Source organism: Dasypus novemcinctus, chromosome 21 (assembly GCF_030445035.2).
Source record: "Dasypus novemcinctus isolate mDasNov1 chromosome 21, mDasNov1.1.hap2, whole genome shotgun sequence".
NCBI lineage: Eukaryota > Metazoa > Chordata > Mammalia > Cingulata > Dasypodidae > Dasypus > Dasypus novemcinctus.
The window spans coordinates 9430302-9452499 of NC_080693.1; the positions used below are offsets into that span (position 1 = coordinate 9430302).

General features: G+C 39.9%; 1 protein-coding gene and 1 pseudogene across 4 annotated transcripts in view; one reads left to right on the top strand and one right to left on the bottom strand.

Annotated features, from left to right (window-relative positions):
* The window catches only part of LOC101442903 (desmin-like), a 33805-nt pseudogene extending 24421 nt beyond the window's left edge, over positions 1–9384 (top strand).
* Positions 1–22198, bottom strand: part of LOC131274947 (ral guanine nucleotide dissociation stimulator-like) — a 225986-nt gene that overhangs the window by 100122 nt on the left and 103666 nt on the right. The window lies entirely within an intron of this gene.

Consider the following 22198-nt stretch of genomic DNA (forward strand, 5'->3'; position numbering starts at 1 on the left):
ACATTACATGAAACAAATACCTACTTTAAATTTCCATCCAATAATTTTCCATAAGTGAGAAATTTTGCAGATTTTCCTTCACTTATTTTATTAGTATTCATTACTTTTCAGGTTTTCTTTTTTTCTTTTTCATTGTATATTTTATAATATATATTAACAAAATTTTCCTTCTTTCACTGAAATGCCAGTGTCTAGAAATATCTTTCGGCTGGCTGTGTACAACCACTAAATACTTGTGGACAGATTAAATAAGACCTTAGCTTGTACCTACCACATGTTTGCTTGAGATATGCACACAAACATACACACCTCTGGAAACCACTTAAGTGCAGAGAATTATCATAGTGAAGAATATTATTGGTAGATTATGATGAAATGCATTTATTTATTAGCTATATGCTTGAAACTTCATTTCCTAGTAAAGTACAAATATATAAGAAATATACAACCCATTCTTCAAGGACTTTACACAAATATGTGCAGGAAAGTCAAATACTGTGTTCTGTAGTTAAATATTGTATGCTGGTTTTTAAGCAGATTAATAAAGAGACAGATTAAATGTATGCTTATCAAGGATGTTTGAAAGTATAAATTGTTTTGGGCTAATAAAATATAATGAACTGATAAAATATAATGGAAGAAGATGAAAATGTGAGATAAGAGTGTCACTGTGTATGTAAGGTCAAAATTCTAGGTATATTTTCAAAATTGTGTTCACTGATGGGAGAATTTATCTTTTTTTTTTCAAATTCTCAATTTATTCATTTTTTAAAAAATATTACATTAAAAAAATATGAGGTCCCCATTCACTGCCACCGCCCCCACCACACCACTCCCCCCACAGTAACACTCTCCCCCATTATCATGACACATCCATTGCATCTGGTGAGTATATCTCTGGGCATCGCCACACCCCATGGTCTGTGGTCCACACCATAGCCCACACTCTCCCACGTTCCATCCAGTGGGCCATGGGAGGACATACAGTGTCCAGCAATTGTCCCTGGAGCACCACCCAGGACAACTCCAAGTCCCGAAAATGCCTCCACATCTCATCTCTTCCTCCCATTCCCCGCACCCAGCAACCACCATGGCCACTTTTTCCACTCCAATACCACATTTTCTCAATTATTAACCACAATAGTTCATGAATAGAATATCATTAAGTCCACTCTAATCCTTACTGTATTCCTCCTTCCTGTGGACCTTGGCTTGGTTGTGTCCATTCCACATCTATGTCAAGAGGGGTCTTAGATTCCACATGGATACTGGATGCAATCCTCCTGCTTTCAGTTGTAGGCACTCTAGGCTCCATGGTGTGGTGGTTGACATTCTTCAACTCCATGTTAGCTGAGTGGGGTAAGTCCAATAAATCAGAGTGTAGGAGCTGAAGTCTGTTGAGGCTCAGGGCCTGGCTATCATATTGTCAGTCCAGAGATTCAAATCCCCTAGATATATCTTAAGCCCCAGCACCAAGTACAATTCCAGTAAAGTAGCATGAAAGGCTTGTGAAAAGAGATTCCATCTGAGTCCAGCTCCATCACGCAGAAACACCAGCTCCAAAGAAGGGCCTACTGACATGGCAGTGAACCCCATCTGCCATGACCATAGAACCTGTGGGTCTCTTTAGCCCTCAAAAGGACCAATACCTGGCATTGTATCTACTTTATCTGTCTCTGAGACTCTGTTCAGGTGTGCATAAGGGCAATCCTTCTGACAACCTCCAGACTCTTTTTTAGAGACTCATAGCCATATAAACTCATTTGTCCTTTCCATTTCCCCCTTACTTTAGGTCAAACAGCATTTTTAACTCCTGTTATTATATGTAGACAGGGATATTCTGCTGGTGCGCATTGAACCTTTAATTCAAGGTCATTTTCTAGTTATTTCTTGGTAGTGATCCCTTGGTGCCAGGGAGGCTCATCCCCAGGTGTCATGTCCCACACTGGGGGGAAGGCAGTGCATTTACATGCTGAGTTTGGCTTTGAGCTGGCCACATTTGAGTAACCTGGAGGCTGTCAGGAGGGAACCCTTAGGCACAGTGCTGCTCTAGGCCTTGTTCTTATTTCAGGCGTATAGGCTCACAAGCATAGTCATTAGTATCAGGGACTCACTGTTGGATCCTCATTCTTTCCTGGTCCTTACCGTTGCACCTGGGGTACTGCCGCTGCTCCCCTAGGGACCACGACAGAGCCCCCCCTCCCCCTGCCAGGAACCCAGTACCCCCCCAGCTGTTGTTTTTAATTGTTTCCACTATGAGTATATCCAAACATTTCCATGCACCCTGGACACATGCCCTGTATAACTCCCTGTCAACCATATATCACCTGTCAATAACATCCCATACCAGTATTCTTCTACTGCCATTGTTGAACCACTCTGTGATCCAAAACTTCCTGAAAAGTGAAGCCCAATATGTCAGGTTCCCTTACTAGTAAAATGGAATATAGCGATGAGTTTAAAGGTTAGATATAGAATACATATTGATTTGGAAAAATTCTACATCCTATCTTTTTCTTTTCTTTTTTCCTAATTATTGAGCTTCTCTTCACAAGAGCCTTAGATCACAGTAATTCATATATACAATATACAGTACTCCCACATATCCATTATAAAACCTTTTCCCTTCCACAGCGATAATCTTTTAACTTATTCATATCATATTTACTGAAACTGATGTACAGATATTGAGACAATAGCTTTCAAACAAGGTAACATTTGTATTTACATTGTGGTTTATACTTTAGGCTATACAGTTTTCTAAATTTTTTAGTTATCCTATGTTTTACATTATGGTTTACATTATTCGTCCCCTACATGTTTTTGGTGTAATATTACATGTTTTATATCCATCCTTGTGTACTCTTGTGAAACACTTCTTTTGCCCTCACATTTACTTTGGTTCCATCTATTCAATATCTATTTCCCCCTCCCCTTGGGGCCCACAGTGTCAGTCAGTCTTCATTTCTTGAGGAGCCATGTTCAGAGATACTTGCAACAGTGTTGAGGGAGTTTATCTTTCATATAGTACAAAAATGGAAATTTTTGAAAAATAATAGCTTGTGCACTGATTTTGCAAAATAATTTACTTTCCACCTTTCAGCATGTAATTAATTATATAAGCAGTGCGGGCCTGACTACACATGAACACAGACCTGGAGTATATGTGCTTTTCCTAAGATCCTCTAGAAAAGCTGTGGGAAAATGTCATCCTGGGAAAGACTGATTCCTGTGAGAAGATGATGATGGTAAAAGTTGTGGAAATAACCATTTAGGCTACTCACAGTATTTGATTGGTAAGAGCCTCTTTAGAAGAGGAAAAGTAATTACACGTATCAACAGGAAAAATGCATAAATGTGTCTACAGGAATATAAGCTTTCTATAGGTAAAAGCATTGGGTAGATCATTACAATTTCTGAAAGTAGTGAGAGGGGAAAGTTGGCACCAGTTAGAAATTTGAGCTGACCTTCATGCTAGGAAAGGAGAAATTGTAAAAAAGATAAAATATAAAAGATAAATTTCTATAATGAATATTCAAAGAGCTAGTACACATTTATTAAATATTTTAATTTACAAGAAAGATGTTCAAAAGGATTATAATACATATTTGTAACAATCAAGTATTTAAAAGAAAATTTTAAAAACTGCTAAATAATTCTGAGAAGTAACAATGTGCTATGTTTGAATAAAACAAGAGAAAATGAGTATGGCTGTTTGAAATTATTTCATGAATCTCAAAAAGAGAAAGGTTATGTTTGTGAACTAATCCATCCCTGTGGGCATGAGTCCCTTTTGCTGGATTATGTCAGTGAGGTGTGACTCAAGTTGAGTCTCTGCCCTCTTGCTATGTCTGATATAAACAGACACAGAAGGAAAAGGAAGCTGTGGTATTTGATCCTGCAATATGAGAGAAAGGACTCCAGTTTTGTCCTCAGCTGAGCTGCAAAGAGAGGACCCTGAGAGGCCCAAAGGACTGAGACCCAGGGAGAGATGAGCCATAATGCCTGAAAGCTTGCAGCTGAACTTGAGAAGAAAACCGAGCAGCTTAGACTGATAGAGGAGGCCTGGAAAAACCAAGCCCTATGCCTGCTTACCTTCAGCTGAGCTCCAGGAAACAGTAGATTCTGGAGGGGAAGGCAGAAACTTTGGCAGAGGTCAGCAACCATCTTGATTCACAATGTGGCAGCTGATGCTCATGAGAAAGCATCTCTGCTGATGTCATATTTGCAGGTTTCATGTCTCAGAATTGAAGCTTTTGCTCCAAATAAATCCCCATTATAGAAGCCAACACATTTATGGTACTTTGTATCAGCAACTCTTTGGCAAACTCAAACAATGAAAAATATTACAATTTTTAGAAATTTTCCCATTAGTTATAAGAAATGAATTCAATTCAAGGGTTTCTCAGAAAAGAGCAGGAACATCATGAAATAGAATGGATCCATGGAGAATGACTTTACTGCTTATTATAATCTACGGGAAATGGAGAGTAAAACATTAAATTTATAGTATCCTGGGTAAGGATTGTCATGGTAGGAACAATGAATTATCAATGTGAATGATTCTTGTGGAATCAAAGAGGGCAAAGTTGGAATTTTGCACCTTCTCCATTGGTTTGCACTGACTTCTGGCTTGTTCTGACTGACCGCATCCAAATTTCTTTTGCTTATATGGACTCCATCCATATACACTATTCTGCCCCTACCCCCTGATTCAAGTTATCCTAATCTAAATAAGATATTCAACGATCTTATTCACAAATGAGTTCACACTCTCACTAATAACATATTCAGAGGTTCTGTTTACAATGGGTTCATACATGCAGCAATGAAAATTATGACTTGAACGTATTGGTGTTCAATACAATTTAGGTATTTTGTTGAGGATTTTAGTAGCCATGCTCATTAAAGTGATTTGTCTGTACTTTTCTTGAAGCATCTTTATTTGGTTTTGGTATTAGGGTGACATTGGCATCATAGAATGAGTTAGGCAGTGTCCCCTCCACTTCTAATTTTTGGAAGAGTTAAAGCAGGATTGGCATTTGTTCTTTCTTACATGATTGGTAGAATTCATCTATGAAGCCATATGGTCCTGTGTTTTTTGTTGGGAGATTTTGATGACTAATTCAGTCTTGTTACATGTGATTGGTCTGTTGAGTTCATCAATTTCTTCTTTCATCAATGTAGGCTGCTTGGGTGTTTCTAGGAATTTGTCCATTTCTTCTAAGTTATCCATCTTGTTGGCATGCAATTTCTCAAAGTATCTTCTTATGATACATTATTTCTGGGGATCAGTGGTGATATCTCCTCCCTTATTTTTTATTTTATGTATTTGCATCTTCTCTCTTTTTAAATTTTTGTTAGCCTAGTTTAAGGTTTGTCAATTTTATTAATCTTCTCAAAGAACCAGATTTTGTAATTTTTTCTAGTGTTTTTAAATTTTCAATTTCATCTAGCTCTTCTCTAATGTTTGCTATTTCCCTCTTTCTGCTTATTTTGATATTAGTTAGTAGTTCTTTTCTAGTTCATCCTGGTGTGGAGTTAGGTCTTTGATTTTAGCTCTTCTCTTTTTATATAGGCATTTATGGTTCTACATTTCCCTCTCAGTACTGCTTTTACTGCATCCCCTATGTTTTAAAATGTCATTTTCTCATTTTTATTCATTTCAAGGAAGTTACTGATTTCTTTTGAAGAGATATATGCATGCCAATGTTCATAGTGGCCAAAAGTGGCCAAAAGTTGGAAGTAACTGACGTGTCTATGAACAGATGTATGGATAAGTGAATTGTGGTATATACATACTATGAAATATTATTCAGCTGTAAGAAGAAATGCAGTATGAACATATGGGACAACATGGGTGAATCTTTAAGATCTGTTGTGGAGTGAAGGAAGCCAGTCACTGAAGGACAATTTTTATGTAACCTCACTGATATGATCTAATTACGTTGAGCAGAGCTAGTGTCTGGAAGATAGGTTATTAGGAGACAGAAAGGGCTCAATATGGGCAAAACCTAAAATAAGGTGAATGGGGTGGTTGGGCAGTGGATGGGGTGATGCTGATACAGGGATGTGGGGGGTCAAAGGTGCTGAAATGTCAGGGGGAATAAGGTGGGGGGGGTTGAGTTGGAGTATCCATGGAAGGGCTGGAAGAAGAAACAAGGTGCATTCTGGGGGTTTGTAGGTCTGTGGTTAAAAATACATGACGGGGGAAAATGGACTTGGCCCAGTGGTTAGGGTGTCCGTCTACCACATGGGAGGTCCGCGGTTCAAACCCCGCATCTCCTTGACCCCTGTGGAGCTGGCCTATGCACAGTGCTGATGCGCGCAAGGAGTGTCACGCCATGCAGGGGTGTCCCCCGCGTAGGGGAGCCCCACGCACAAGGAGTCGCCCCATAAGGAGAGCTGCCCATCAGGAAAGAGAGTGCAGCCTGCCCAGGAATGGCGCCACCCACACTTCCTGTGCCGCTGACGACAAGAGAAGCGGACAAAGAAACAAGACGCAGCAAATAGACACAGAGAACAGACAACTGGGGGGGGGGGATAAATAAATAAATAAATCTTAAAAAAAAAACATGATGGAAATGTTCTTTTGTCAAATAGTGCAGGGAAGGCTTACTGGTAAAAGGCATCAGGGTGGGGGCATATGTGACATAGGGCACACCTGGGGCATGCACCTATGGGATCTAAAAATGTTCATCTTGTCATAGTGTGTTATCTCAGTGGGTAGAGCCCCACACAATAAAAATATATTCAACTCCCATTTAGGGGAGTCCTGCTGTGTTCTCAATTAGAGGGGCAAGGATCTCCAAAAAAAAAAAGTCAATGCCTAGTAAAAGTCCAGTATGTCAAGCCCTCAATATTAATGTATGTAACTATGAGCCTTATTCTGCAAAAATTGAAACTTAGTGGTTTCCATAGTTTCTGAGGGAAGAGAAAGGGCATTTTTAGGTTATTGGAATTATTCTGCATGATCTTGTAATGATGGATACAGGTCATTTTAAATTTTTTCAAAACCTATGAAAGTGTATGGTGCAAAATGTAAACCATAATGTAAACCATCAACCATAGTTAGTAGCAATGCTTTAATATTCGTTCATCAATTGTAACAAAGGATTCTGTGGTGGTAATGCCCACTCTAATTGAGAGGAAGCATAATGTAGGCATTTTCAGCTGTACATTTCCCTCTGAACACTGTTGCTGCTGTCTCTCATACATTTTGGTATGTAGTACTTAATTTTCATTATTTCAAACTTTAAAAAAAATTTCCTTATGATTTCTAATTAGACTCCTTCATGGTTTAAGAGAATGTTTGTTTAATTCCCTCCTGTTTGAGAATATTGCCGTTTTCCTTCTGTTGTTGATGTCAAGCTTCATTTCGTTGTTGTCAGTGGAAAGACTGTAAAACGTCAATCATTTGAAGATTATTGGAACATTTCGTGGCCTAAAATATGGTATATACTGAAGAATGTTCAATGCTCACTCGAGAAGATTGTGTGTTTTGTCATTGTTGGGTGCAATGTATTAGGTAAGACTGTTAGTTCTAGTTGTACTCTATTTCTGGTTGATCCTACCTAAAAATCTACCTTTTATGGGAAATGAGATATTAAGCTCTACAGCTATTATTACAAAACTGTCTTTTCCACTATAATTCTGTTACTGTTTGGTTCAAATATTTTGGGGCTCTGCTGTTTGGTATGTATCTGCCTATATTTGTTATGTTCTATTGATGCATTATTTTCTCAATTTATAATATCCTTTTTTTGTCTTATAAAAATTTTCACTTAAAATATATTTTATCCAATATTATTATAGTCACCCTATTTCTCTTTGGTTACTATATGCATGGAATATTTTCATCCATCATTTCATATTCAACTTATTTGTGTCATTAGCTCTAAATTGATTCTTTTTAAAAAACTGATTCTTTTATAGAGAAGATAAAGTCGTATCATGTGCTTTTTAAAAAGCCGACCGACCCTCGTCGCCTCCAGCCTCCAGCCTCCCGCCAGCGCCCCGCCGCCTGCGTGCGCCCGCCCAGCCTCGCCGCGCCGCCCACACCAGCCAGGCCAGCTGCCAGCCGCGCGCGCGTGTCCTCCTCCCGCCGCGCCTTCCGCGGGGCCAGGCTTCCCGCTCGGGTCCCGCTGCGCTCGCCTGTGTTCCCGCGCGGGCTTCGCACCGAGGGCTGCTCGAGCTCGGTGACGTCCCGCGTGCACCAGGTGTCGCGCACATCAGGCAGGGCCTGGGGGCTGGGGTCCTGGGGGCCGCCAGCGGGGGTCAGTCTGTGTGCCCTCCTCCTACGGCGCGGGCGAGCTGCTGGGCTCCTCACTGGTCGACGCCACGAGTTCCTGACCTCGCGCTACAAGGAGAAAGTGGAGCCACAGGAGCTCAACAACTCTTTCTCGCCAGCTGCATGGAGAAAGGGCGCTTCCTGGAGCAGCAGAACGCAGCGCTCAAGGTGACTGTCTCAAGGGCCAGGAGCCCACGCGCGTCGCCAGCTCTACGAGGAGTTGCTGCGCGAGCTGCGGGGCCAGGTGGAGGCGCTCCCCAACCGGCACATCCACGTCAAGTGTGACCTACTCCACGACCTGCAGCAGCTCAAGGTCAAGCTGCAGAGAACAATTTGGCTGCCTTCTCAGCGGATGTAGATGCAGCCACTCTAGTTCGTATTGCCCTGGAGCTCAGAATCGAGTCTTTCAAGGAGATGATCGCTTTCCTTAAGAAAGTGCACGAAGAGAACAGAGAGCTGCAGGTCCAACTCCAGGTGGAGATGGACATGTTCACGCCAGACCTCACCTCCGCCCTCAGGGACATCCAGGCTCAGTACGCGACCATCGCTGCTCAGAACATCTCTAAGGCGAGGAGTGGAACAAGTCGAAAGTGTCCCACCTGACCCAGGCAGCCAACAAGAACAGTGAGCGCTGCGCCAAGTAGGAGGTGGTGGAGTACCGGCACCAGATCCAGTCCTACACCTGCGAGGTCCACCCCCCAAGGCCACTAAGGATTCCCTGATGAGGCAGACATGGGAGCTGGAGCACCATTCTGCCAGTGAGGCCAGCGGTTACCAGGACAACATTGCAGGCCTGGAGGAGGAGATCTGGCACCTCAGCATGAGATGGCCAGCCACCTGTGAGTACCAGGACCTGCTCAACATCAAGATGGCCCTGGACGTGGAGACTGCCACCTACCAGCAGTTGCTGGAGGATGAGGACATCAGGGGCAACCTCCCATCCAGACCTTTGTGACCTCAACTTCCAAGAAAGGAGCCCGGAACAAAGGAGTTCCGATGTCCACACCAAGAAGACGGTGATGATCAAGACCATCGAGACCTAGAATGGGGAGGTCATCAGTGAGGCCGCACAGCAGTGACATGAGGTGCTCTAAAGCCACCAGAGACAGTCCTCTCCCCATGCTCCCTCACTGCTTCCTTCCCTAGGGCATCACACCCAGCCACCAGCCTTCCCTCACAGCCTCTGGCCCCTCCTCACTTACCCCTTGCCATGGCCCCCATAGGGAACATGGCCCATCCCTGCCCACCCCCAGGGGTGCCCCAGCCATCTGCTGATTGTTGGAAGGCTCCTGGGTGCCCTCCCTCCCTGCCCCCTCAGGGCGGCCCTTTTCCTGGGCCAGGGGGGATGGAGCCAAGGCCAGAGTGGTGACATTGCCCCTGGCACCTCTGAGCCTCTAGCTCCAGCTCTGGTTTTGGAAAGCGCCCCAGCACACAGCGTTGGGACACCCCAGGATGAGGATCGAGTCCCACGTACCCTCACTACTACCCAGCCAGGGCCAGAGAGAGAGAGAGAAAAAAAAGGGCCACTTCCTCTGGAAGTGGGCAGGTAACCAGGGGGACCAGCTCTCTGTAGAGCCTGTCCCCCATGGTCCCTTAGTTTCCCTTCCCTCTTCCCATCCTTGCCCCAGGATGGACTTAGAAAGAAGTGGCTACAAGAAGGAACCCCTGAAGGTGTCAGATGTGTGAGCAGGAAATTCAGGAGAGAAGGTGGGTGAGATACTGGAGAAAGGAGAGGAGAGAGGCAGAGGGTGGTCTTAGGAAGGTAAAGGGGCACCCACCTCCCTGTGTCTGCCCCTTCCCTGCTGCCAGGCTCTGGATGGAACAATAAAGACATGCACAAGCCTAGCCCACCCCCTGATGTCTTGACTGCCTGGTCTCTGGGTCCCCAGGGCCCTGTCACTCCACCCCTCCAGATTGACTGTGTGCTCCTGCTTGCCCTGCCAGGCTTTCCCCAGGGCCTCTCCCAAGAGCCCCCCAGATTCTGTGTGCATAGCACATGGGGGGAGGGGACTTTGTTGGGGAACCGCAAATACTTCCTGTTAGGCCACAGTTCCTGGAATACCCCCACCTGCCCACCTCCCACCTTCTGATCAGCAGGGCTACCTGCTGCTTCTCCACCCAGTCTGGCTTTGAAGCAGCCCTCCCCAGCCCCTTCTCCAGAGAAACATTCAGCATCTTTTCATTAAATATACCTTGAGCTCCTTAGCAGTTTGATATGGTTATGAATTCCAAAAATAGGTACTGGATTATGTTTGTAATCTGATCTGTACCTGGGCATGAGCATGATTGAGTTATGATTAGGGCACAGATAAAAGGCATGGCAAAGAACAGAGTTGAGGGTTTCTGATGTTGGAGTTTGATGCTGAAGACTTAAACTGAAGCCCTGGGAAGTCAGCATGCAGAGGAAAGAGAAGCCAGCCCCAGGAAGAAAGGAATCTTGAACCCAGAGGGAAGCAAGACTCTGGAAGAGAGGAATCCAGGAAGCCTGAACTCTCACAGCCATCGGCAGCCATCTTGCTCCAACAAGTGAAAATAGTCTTAGGTGAGGGAAGTAACTCATGCTTTATGGCCTGGTATCTGTAGGCTCCTACCCCAAATAAACACCCTTTATAAAAACCAACCAATTTCTGTATTTCACATCAGTTCCCCTTTTGCTGACTAATACAAGAAATTTTTTGGCAAAAATAAATTAAAAAATAAAGGCTTTATGTCATCTCTGTCTTAATTGGTGGGTTTAATCCATTTAACTTTAAAGGGATTAATAATAGAGAATCACTTATTTCTGCCATTTCCTATGGCTTTCTACAAGTCATATCTATTTTATTACTAAATTCATTCAACACTACTTGATTGTGTTTAACTGATTTTTAATATAACATTTTAATTCACTCCTCATTCCTATTTCTTTATATGTTTAGTTATTTTTTTAGTGGTTACTCTGGTGATAATAATTATATCCTCAGTTTATAACAGTGTAGTTTAAGGTGATACCCACTTTGCTTCAATAGAATAAAAATAATTGCTGCTATGAAACTCCTTACTCATTTATGTTGATTTTTCCATAAATTAATTAATTGCACACTGTAAGTCCATTAACATTGGTTTATAATTTTTATTTGTTGTTTAATTTATATAGAACACAAAAAGCTGTTATGAACTAAAAAAGGAATAAAACTGACTTTATATTTAAATATGTAGTTACCATTATATATTTTTTCTTCATATAGCTTGAATTAATAGCTTGCATCCTTTATTTTCAGGTAGAAGGATTCTCTTTCACATTTCTTATAAAGCAGATCCTCTAGCAACAAAGTCCCTCAGCCTTTGTTTATTCTGGGAGTGTCTTAATTTCCCCCTTCATTTTGAAGGATTATTTTGCTGGATATAGAATTCTTTGGTTGACATCTGCATTTTCTTTCATGACTTAAAATATGCTCTCCCACTTTTAAATGATTTACTTTTCCTAATAGCCACAGTAGGATAATAAGCAATTTCCCATTTTCAAGGGAATTGAAAAAAAAAAAGTGAATTATTCATATAGTAGAAAACTCTCAGATATGGAAAAAAATAATACAAATCCTCAAACTATTTGATATATATTGTAGTATTCAAAAGAAGTCAGCTCTAAAAGAGATCATTCTCTATGATTCTATTTATATGAATTTCAAGATTAGTTAAAATAATAAAGAAGTTAAAATAACGATTGTCTATAGGGGATTTTAAAATGAGTAAATAAAAATAAATTCAGATACACAAAACCATATTTCAATGCCAACATCCCAGTAGTACAAGAAATGAAGAAGAGTAAAAACATGAGTCCAAGGATTTGTGAAAATGGAAAATTGAACTGGATTGTAAAAATTTGAAGATGGATAAATAAAATTCTAGAGTATAGCTACATAAAAAACTTAGCATTGTACCACCAAAAGCTATGAAAGGAGAAATGGATATGAGTAAAAAATATGAATACATTGGGAGAAAAATAAAATGAAGAACAGATGGGACAAATAGTACACAGAAACCCAAAATGTTCCAGAAGTTAGATTAAATAGAAATAACTTAAATAATCCAATTAAAAGAAAAATATAGTCAATGTGGAGTAAAAATGTATAAGTCTTAAAAATATATATAAGGGACACAGATGTGACTCAAGCAATTGGGCTCCTGTCTACCATATAGGAGGTCCAGGGTTTGATGCCCAGGGCCTCCTGATGAAGGCAAGCTGGTGCAAGTGTTGAGCTGGCCCATGGAGAGTACTCGCCTGCATGGAGTGCTGGCCTTCACAGATTATTGCCCCATGCAGGAGTGCTGGCCCACACAGAGAGCTGGCACAGCAAGATGATGCAACAAAAAGAGACACAGAGTAGAGACGATAAGAGACACAGTAAATCAGGGAACTGAGGTCATGCGAGAGAATGATCACCTCTCTTCCACTCCAAAAGGTCCCAGGATCAGTTCACAGAACCACCTAATGAGTATACAAGCAGACACAGTAGAACACACAGCAAATGGACACAGAAAGCAGACTATGAGGGAGGGTGGAATAAATAAAATCTTTTGTATATGTAAGCCTTTCCATTGATAAGAAAGACTGTTTGAAATATATGCAAGCTGTATACATAGAAAATAAATTGGAAAGAACATGGGAAAATATCTTTATATATGATGGAAACACAAACCAAAAGCTGATGTGGCTATATAACTGCATTTTTATTAAACAGAATATAAATGAAGGGAGGATGTATGGTTCAATATTAAGGTTATTTTGCATTCATGATAAATAACACAGAGCTAAATAAATATTAACCAATTATAACAGGTTCAAAATTAATAGTGCATAACATGATATCTCAAAAAGGAGAATTAAAAATACAAAGTTATACCTGGATATGTAAAAACAATTCAACCAGATTAATAATCCTGGGAAAACCATCAGGAAATATATAAAGTTTTGAACAGTATAATTGACTAACTCCTAATGGTGCTGAATGTGCATTCAGTGTATATTGATTAGTTTGAAATCATAAAGTTTGTGCTATCTGAGCACAGTTGAATAAAAGTAGAAATTAATGGCTGAAAGGTACATAGCATCTCTAAGAGGCATGCTGAGGCTCTCTACTTTCCTATCATGAATGGAATTATCCAATAATACCTTTAATGTGAAGACTGGAGGACAGTTAATACAGAGCTTCCTAAAGGCACTTTGTACCTCATGCTAGTCTAAATGACTTACATGTCCCATTTATCCTCCTCTCAAGTTCACCTTCAGGGTGGACACCAACGTTAATGTGCTAACAGGAATAGAAACTGAGACATCAGAGATAAAGCAGCATGGTGATGATCCTCCAGCTCACAGGCTACTGAGCTGGGCGTTAACACCAGGATCATCTCATGCTTTGCACAATTTCAGAAAAACTGATTTATCACGTAATCAAGTAGCAATACTGGGATTTTGGTCGGACTGGTGAATATGCCTCCATTTCTGCAAGAAAAACCTGAGGATGTGCAGGGAAAGGTGTCCAAGGATTGGGCAGAGACCAGACTTTGGTCTTGAGGACTCACGGTTACTTCACCTTAAGAGTATTCAGAATATTAGGGCAACTGGGATATTCTTTCTGTTTAAATGATTATCCTTTAAGCCTTCACCAATTTTTTCATAAATTCAAATACACTAATATATTTTAACACATAAAATTCCATTCATCAACATATTTTACATGGGTCCTGTTCCCTAACCATCTAGGAACAATTACCTCTTGGATATTTCCTGTGGGCACTGGCTATTACTGGTGCAGAAGCCTGTGTTCCCAGGGGTTTTCTCTGATGCCATTAGAGACTTCCATTTGGGACTAAATAACACTAAACTCTAACTACAATAGAAATACTCCAATCAGGATGTTAGTGAGCTCTACTAAACATGTCCGCTCATCCTTGCCTGTACATGAAGCATCTTTGGACCCTTACCAGAAATCCTGATGTGTCTTTTCAGTGTAAGAAAAAAACATATTAATTTCTGAGTCTTCATTGTTAACTCCCTTCCCTCCATGAGTCACCCCATTTCTTTCTTGTACTGCTCACTTGATTTTTCAAGAAAAAACTGTCAAAGGGACTATTATTAAAAATATAAATATGGAATGTACTAACACAATGAGGCAAAGTTCTTTCTTATTCAATGAATTAAAAACTCAGTTAAAGCAGTATTAGCAGAATTGGGAGCTGTTCATGGAAACAAAGCATGAACAGCTGATTGCAGGAGCAGATGGAGCAGGGGCAGGAGAAGCTCTGCCCAGAGACCAGAGCTTCAATAGGCAGAATGCTAATTTAAATTTATACTTAAACATATCTAGTTCAGATAGGATGTGCTTAAATTAACCTAAAATAATATAAATAATATTTTATGTGTATTTTACCAAATAATTTATTATTTCAATTATTGTTGGGCTAATAGTTTTCCTTTCCCAAGTAGTCTGCTAAAAGTTCAGGTGGTACATAGTGAGTAAGTAAATCCCTGTCATAAGATAAAGTGTGTATGGGAAACGGACTTTGGCCCAGTGGTTAGGGCGTCTGTCTACCATATGGGAGGTCCGTGGATCAAACCCCGGGCCTCCTTGACCAGTGTGGAGCTGGCCATGCGCAGTGCTGATGCGCGCAAGGAGTGCCGTGCCACGCAAGGGTGTCCCCCGCGTGGGGGAGCCCCCACGCGCAAGGAGTGCGCCCGTGAGGAAAGCCGCCCAGCGTGAAAAGAAAGTGCAGCCTGCCCAGGAATGGCGCCACCCACACTTCCTGTGCCGCTGACGACAACAGAAGCGGACAAAGAAACAAGATGCAGCAAATAGACACCAGGAACAGACAACCAGGGGAGGGGGGGAAATTAAATAAATAAATAAATCTTTAAAAAAAAAAAAAAGATAAAGTGTGTATATAACCCCTTAAACATCAGGTTAATTTTTGGCTCTCTCATGTGAAAACCATGTAAGCATTTGTTCATAATTCATTTCTGCAGCTTCCAGACAAAATGCCTGCATAAAATTCACACCCAAACATCTTACAAGGTAGTTATTTATAAATAAATTAATGATTACAAGGTTATCTCAATCAATAAATGAATTTATATATTAATGACCAAAAATGCCCTCTAATTCTTGAAATCTTTGCAGAAAAAGCAAAATAATAATAATTTGCTTTTACAGTTTGATGGATGGGAACTCCTGTGCAATATTCTAGTTCTCCCAGAACTTTAATGTGCTGGTTATCCTATATAGTGTTTAAAAATAGTCTTTACTTTATAATCTCTATTCATCTGTACAGAACACTTCACCAAATACAGAGTGCTGGCTTTCCTTTACTTCTATGCTTTCTTTTATAATAATATTAATGAATTTAAATTGAAAGAAATGAAAGTGCTGAAGGAATCACACGCATAATCCCTTTTTATTTTTAGTATTTACTGGCCTTTCTTTAGCATAAATGCCATTTTGAGTATCTATATTTGAATTATTTTCAAATATCAAATCATGAAGTAGGCATTTTCAAATATTAAATACACGAAGTAGGCATTTTTATAAATTTTACAGTAAAGGAAACTGAAACTCAAAGATATTTGTGAAGCTCTCCATAGCACGTTAGAAAATAAATATTAGAGTCATGATGTAAAACATATCTTCCGATGCCGGCACAGTTTTAACTCTGCTATGTTGACACATCAGAAATCTAAGCTAGAAACCTACAATAGGTTGATGATTATAAAATAATAAATAATTTTCACTCTGTTCTAACTATGGAATCCTGTTGCATTTCTATAATATGGTAGAAGTAGTCTGATATGGAATTTAGCATAAAAATTTCAAGCAGTTATTTTTAAGATCTCAAATTCCGCAAGAAGCTTGGTTAAACATGATAAACTATTTATTAGTATTGAAGTAGCAATTTTTAACCAAGTTCATCATACAAATATTACCAATAAGTTTTCAATGTTGGTATAAAATAACAAGAACAACAACAACAAAAAACTACTTTTTGAAGAATTTGAGGGATCCTGAAGTAAAGAGAATCATAAAGAGGGAAAATTTTTGTTCTTGAGACCAGGAAATGAACATGAGCACTGCATTCTCACAGTTAGCAGAGGTTCTGGATAAGTGGTTATCAGGAAAAAAGGGTTGTCAGTAGAAAAAGGAAACAAGGAAGCATGAATTTGCAGTGCATTTACATTGGGAAGTAGAGTGCAAGCATAAGCAAGTCTGGAAATACATATTCTACAGTTGCAAGAGAAAAATGAAAGCAGACAGTTTAACAAATTTCAGGAGAAAACATTGAAAACTTGGGGTTAGATAAGGGTTTAGTTAAAGTCAATTATGAGAGGGAATCTTATGAAGGATTTCGGTGTAAATATGACATTCACTAATGACTCAAACACTAAGCAATGTCTTTCTATTTCAGCTTAGTGAAGTTCTGAAATATGTTCAGATTTTGTGAGAAAATGTAACAGCATTTGGCACAAAACCAAAGAATTAATACACTTAATTTAGTGAAATCGATATTGTTAATATATGATTTTTTCCCACAGGTAGTATCTATCAATCTAGAGTTGCAAGTGACTTTTATTTTGAACAGAGAAACTCAAGCATCTGTATAAAGTACAAGAAATGCATGGAGATGCATGAGACAGTTTTGATGGCATTTAATAGGAAACATTGACCTCAGTGAAAGAGGGGAGAGTATGAAGACTGGAGTGGTGTATTGGCCTTAGAAATGGATGGTTCCACTCACCCTAAGAAAACAGATTAGAGGGAAAGATAAGTGAAAGTATATAATAATTGTTTTAAAATGAAATTCTAAATGTATTAAGACAAAATTTTTAGGACATTTTAAATGAATAAAGACAATGTTTGCTGACATTGAGTAGAGAGTAGGGCAATTTTACTCTTTTAGATTGTTTGAAACATATATCACAGAGCATAACAAGTAAATCTGAATTGAAGTTTTCTTATGCTGTCAAGGAAACCCAGGAATATAAAAATATGGAGCAATATGGAAAATAGTTTTGACAGTTCTCATGGACCACCTAATATGAAACATGTAGGAAATCAGTGAGGGATGTTCCAGCTCTGGATCATTGTGATTTAATAGTGGATCCGAAAATTGGGGTCTTGTGGTTCCTGCAGGGATCAGACTCCTAGAATATTGCTGTGCTGGGGAATGTTGAGCCTCAATGATGAGTATGGATCGGCATTGTGGGAAACAGTGAATCTCAGTAGGATCAGGAGTTGTGCTGAGGAAAATGCTCCATGTGGCATGAACTATCTGAGCAGACACATCTGACATTGACTCCTACTATTTTGCTTACATTTTCATGGACTAAAAAAAGTCCTTGAGCTTTCAGTAACCTGCTCTTTTAAAAATGTTGCATATTTTACTTTTCCAATTTTCAGTTTCAGTAGGAATTACAGTACATAATATATGAATAATGTAAACTGTAAAATAAATTATGAGTAAACAATAGGTGATGTTAATATATTTCATTTAATTGGTTATTTTATCTAAGTTATCAGCATAACGAATATACACAATGAAGCCAGAAAGTATTTTAAAAATACTTAAAATACTTTCTGGCTTCATTTTACTTTACAAAAGTAAAAATACTTTTGTTATTAAAAATAACAAAAATATATTGAATCAAATGGCAAAATTAAAAGTGCATAAAGATTAACTGCTGGGAAGATTATATATATATATAGAGAGAGAGAGAGTGAAAATGTGGCCATTAGAGAGGAAATTTTAAAGGAGAATTAATTTCAAATGAAATCAGTATCAAAATTTATATGGCTGAGGGAAGCAGACTTGGCCCAGTGGTTATGGTGTCCATCTACCACATGGGAAGTCCGCGGTTCAAATCCTGGGCCTCCTTGACCCGTGTGGAACTGTGCTGATGCACACAAGGAGTGCCTTCCCACACAGGGGTGTCCTCTGCTTAGGGGAGCCCCATGCACAAGGAGTGTACCCCATAAGGAGAGCCGCCCAGTGCGAAAAAAAGTGCAGTCTGCCTAAGAAAGGCACCGCCCACACGGAGAGCTGACACAACAAGATGACGCAACAAAAAGAAACACAGATTCCCATGACGCTGACAACAACAGAGGCAGACAAAGAAGATGCAGCAAATAGACACAGAGAACAGACAACCGGGGCAGGAGGTGGGGGGGAAGGGGAGAGAAATAAATAAATCTTTTAAAAAAAATGTATATGGCTGAAGTGAAGATTAAAATAAATTTCTACCTGGTTGTTAGGGAATGAATTGCAATTATTAAATTTTTATATGCTCTGAATACTAGTAGTTTTCAGTCTCTGCTTAGATTTTATGTCATCATCATGTACCCATAGATATTAACATTCACAGAATATTACTATTGAAACAGGAATACATATAAATTAGTTAACTCTTGTAGTCTTCCAGGAAAATCATCACCATCCAATAGATCCATTTTATAATGAATAAGTGATAGAAATACATGTAAACATAAGTACAAGCTCTTAAACATTATTAATACATTTTACTGCTGCCCCTACCCTGCAAAGAAATATTACAAATAGGGGGACTAAAGGAACATGAGAAAACAAACTAAAGGAACAAACTAGAGAGACTAAAAGTGGATTAATGTGAGAATATAAATGTGCAAGCTAATTTCTTCTATATGTTGATTCTCCATGTTTTAAGAATTATTTGTCTTAAACTCTGATTTTATTTAAGAAAGTTTATCTCGTATCTTTAATTAGTATTTCAAAAACTATGCCTCCTCAGGGACAAATTCTGTGAAAAATTTCTTTCACAATTGGTCCGTACGTCTCCATGTCATATATGTTTTGTACTCTTTTGGTGTGAATTGTACAATCTCAGTAGTATTGTGATAACTCTGGAAATCTTGGTTTCCCATGGCTCAGAGATTGACTTTTTATGTGTTAATTTTTGGATCTTATGACTTTCCAGACTATTTTTTTGCAGAGTGTAAATTCCTTATTTTACGTGGTCGCTGAAAATTATTTTCCATGATTCAGTGGACAGTGATTCAAATGACATAAATTGCATCAATTAAAAAAAACTTTTTTGAAAAAGAAAATAAAAATTAGAAAAAAAATTATGTAGACACTGAGGAAGAAATGAAAGAAATTGCCTTGCCAGCTGTACATACAGGGCAACAACTATTGCAGTGATTAAAGGCAAAACATCAAAAACAAAGTGTTATGATTTTTTCATTTTTTAGTACCCAAATTTATTTTTACTTTCAGTTTTTCTAAATTAGTATTCTGTTTCTAATCTTTAAACTATCACTACTATTTCGTTTTCCTATTAAATGAATTTAGCAATATATTAGGCTTCATTTTTGAAGAAGTTTTGGACCACAGAATGGTTCAACTATGGTGGGGGAGGCACGCTGGTGTGGGGTATTATTGATGGGGGACACATGGTTGGGAGGAAGTTCTCCAGGGCATGTATAAAGGGTACACAAAAATGTTTGGATATATGTTGGGTATTTTCATAGTAGTTACAGTTACAAAGGACAATTGAGGGAGTGCTGAGTTCCTAGCCAGGGGAGCTCTGTCACATTCCCCAATGGAACACCAACAATCCCCCAAGTGCAAGGGTAAAGTCCAGTGAAGAAGAACAGTCCAATGATGAGACCTTGATACTGATGACTATGCTTATGAGGCTGTGTGCCTGAAATTCGAACTAGGCCTAGAGCTTCAGGGTACTTAAGAGTTAATTCCTGAAAGCCTCCAAGTTGCTCAAATGTGGCCACTCTCTAAGCCAAACTCAGCATGTAAATGCATTACATTCCCCCTAGCATGGGACATGACTCCTGGGGATGAGCCTCCCTGGGGCCAAGGGATTACTACCAATTACTAATTGGTGATGCAACTAAAAGAGACCTTGAACAAAGGGGGGAAATGGTAAAGACAAATGAGTTTATATGGCTAAGAGTCTTCAAAAAAGAGTCAGGAGGTCATCACAGGGGTTGTGCATACACATGCCTCAGAAAGATCCCAGAGACAGCCAAAGTAGATACAATCGCAGGTACTGGTGCTCCTGAGGGCTATGGAGACACACAGGTTCTGTGATCATGGTGGTTAGCTCTGGAGTTCAGTGCCTTGTCAGTGGGCCCTACCAGGGAATTTGTGTTCCTGAGTGTAATGGAGTTGAACTCAGATGTGAACTTTCTACATATGCCTCTTCTACCACTTTTCTGAACCTGTGGTTGGTGCTTGGGTTGATGTATACCCAGGAAACTTGAATCTCTGGAGTGGCCATGTGCCAGCTGGGCCCTGAGCCTCAGCAGAGTTGCAACTCTTACTCTCCAGTTTGTTGGACTTGCACACATCGGCTAACAGGGAGGTAAAGATGGTCAACCACTACACCAGGGAACTGAGAGTGCCTACAACTCCAAGCAGGAGAATTGCATCCATCAACCATGTAGGATCTAAGCCCCCTCTCTATATAGAGATGGAGTGGACATCACCAACCCAGGGCCAAGGATGGAGGAATAAAATATGGATTAGCATGAACTTACTGGTATACTACCATGGAACTATTGTGACTAGTAATGGAAGAAACTATAGCACTGATCTGGAGACAGTGGCCAAGGTAGTTGCTGAGGGCAGGGAAATGGAAGTAGACATGAGATATGGGGGCATTTTTGGGACTTGGAGTTGTCCTAAATGATATTGCATGGACAGATGCTGGACATTATATATCCAGCCATAACCCACTGAATGTACTGGGGGACAGTGTAAACTACAATGCAAACTATAATCCATGTGGTATAGCAGTGCTCCAAAAAGTATTCACCAAATGCAATGAATGTGCCACAATGATGAAAAAGTTTGTTGATATGGGAGGAGTGGGGTGGGGTGGGGTGTGGGGTATGTGGGAACCTCATCTATATAAATATATATTCACTATTGCCAAAAGTTGGAATCAACCCAAATACCCATCAACAGATGAATGGATAAATAAAATGTGGTATATACGTACAATGGAATACTACTCAGCTTTTAAGGATTATAGTACAAACACATGAGATAACATGGATGAATCTTGAAGACCTTATGTTGAGTGAAGCAAACCAGGCATTGAAGGACAAATACTACATGACCTCACTGATATGAAATAAGTAAATCAAGCTGTCTCAGTGAGCTAGAGACTGGATGATAGGCTTAAAGGAAGTTGCGGGGAGAGGAAGGTTGTGAGTTAACACCTACTTGGGTGAAATCTATGATAAGCTCGAGGTAAGTATTTGTACATGGAAGGGATAAAATGGGGCCATAGGGATACCTTTGGGTGGGGCATTGCAGGATTGAGGAGGCCTAGGGATGGGAGGATGGGTGAGATGGCCCAAGAAATTAGAGGGAGGGTGGGGGGAACATTTGAACATAGGAGATTGTCAGGTGTGTGTTTGAAACTATAATGTTGAGAAAACTCTTTAGAAAATATAGTTAGGAAGATTACCTTTTTAAGATGCTTAAGGGGGGACATCTGACACAGGCAAGGCTTCTAGGGAGTGTGTGGACACACACACACAAAATATATATATATTTCTTCATTTTTCATTTCAAGCTACTTTCTTTTTTCTATTTTTTTAAATGTTACATTAAAAAAATGGAAGAGGTCCTCATATATCCCCATTCCCCTCACCCCACTCCTTCCCACATCAACAGCCTCTTTCATCATCATGTCACATTCATGTGACTAATGTTACTATGAACACTGGTGTGCATATATTGATTTGTGTCCTTGTTTTCAGTTCTACTAGGTATATACTCAGCAGCGGAATTGCTGGGTCATATGGCAAAGCTATAGGTAGTTTTTTGAGAAACTGCAAAACTGTCCTCAGAATGGCTGGATCCTTCTGCATTCCCACC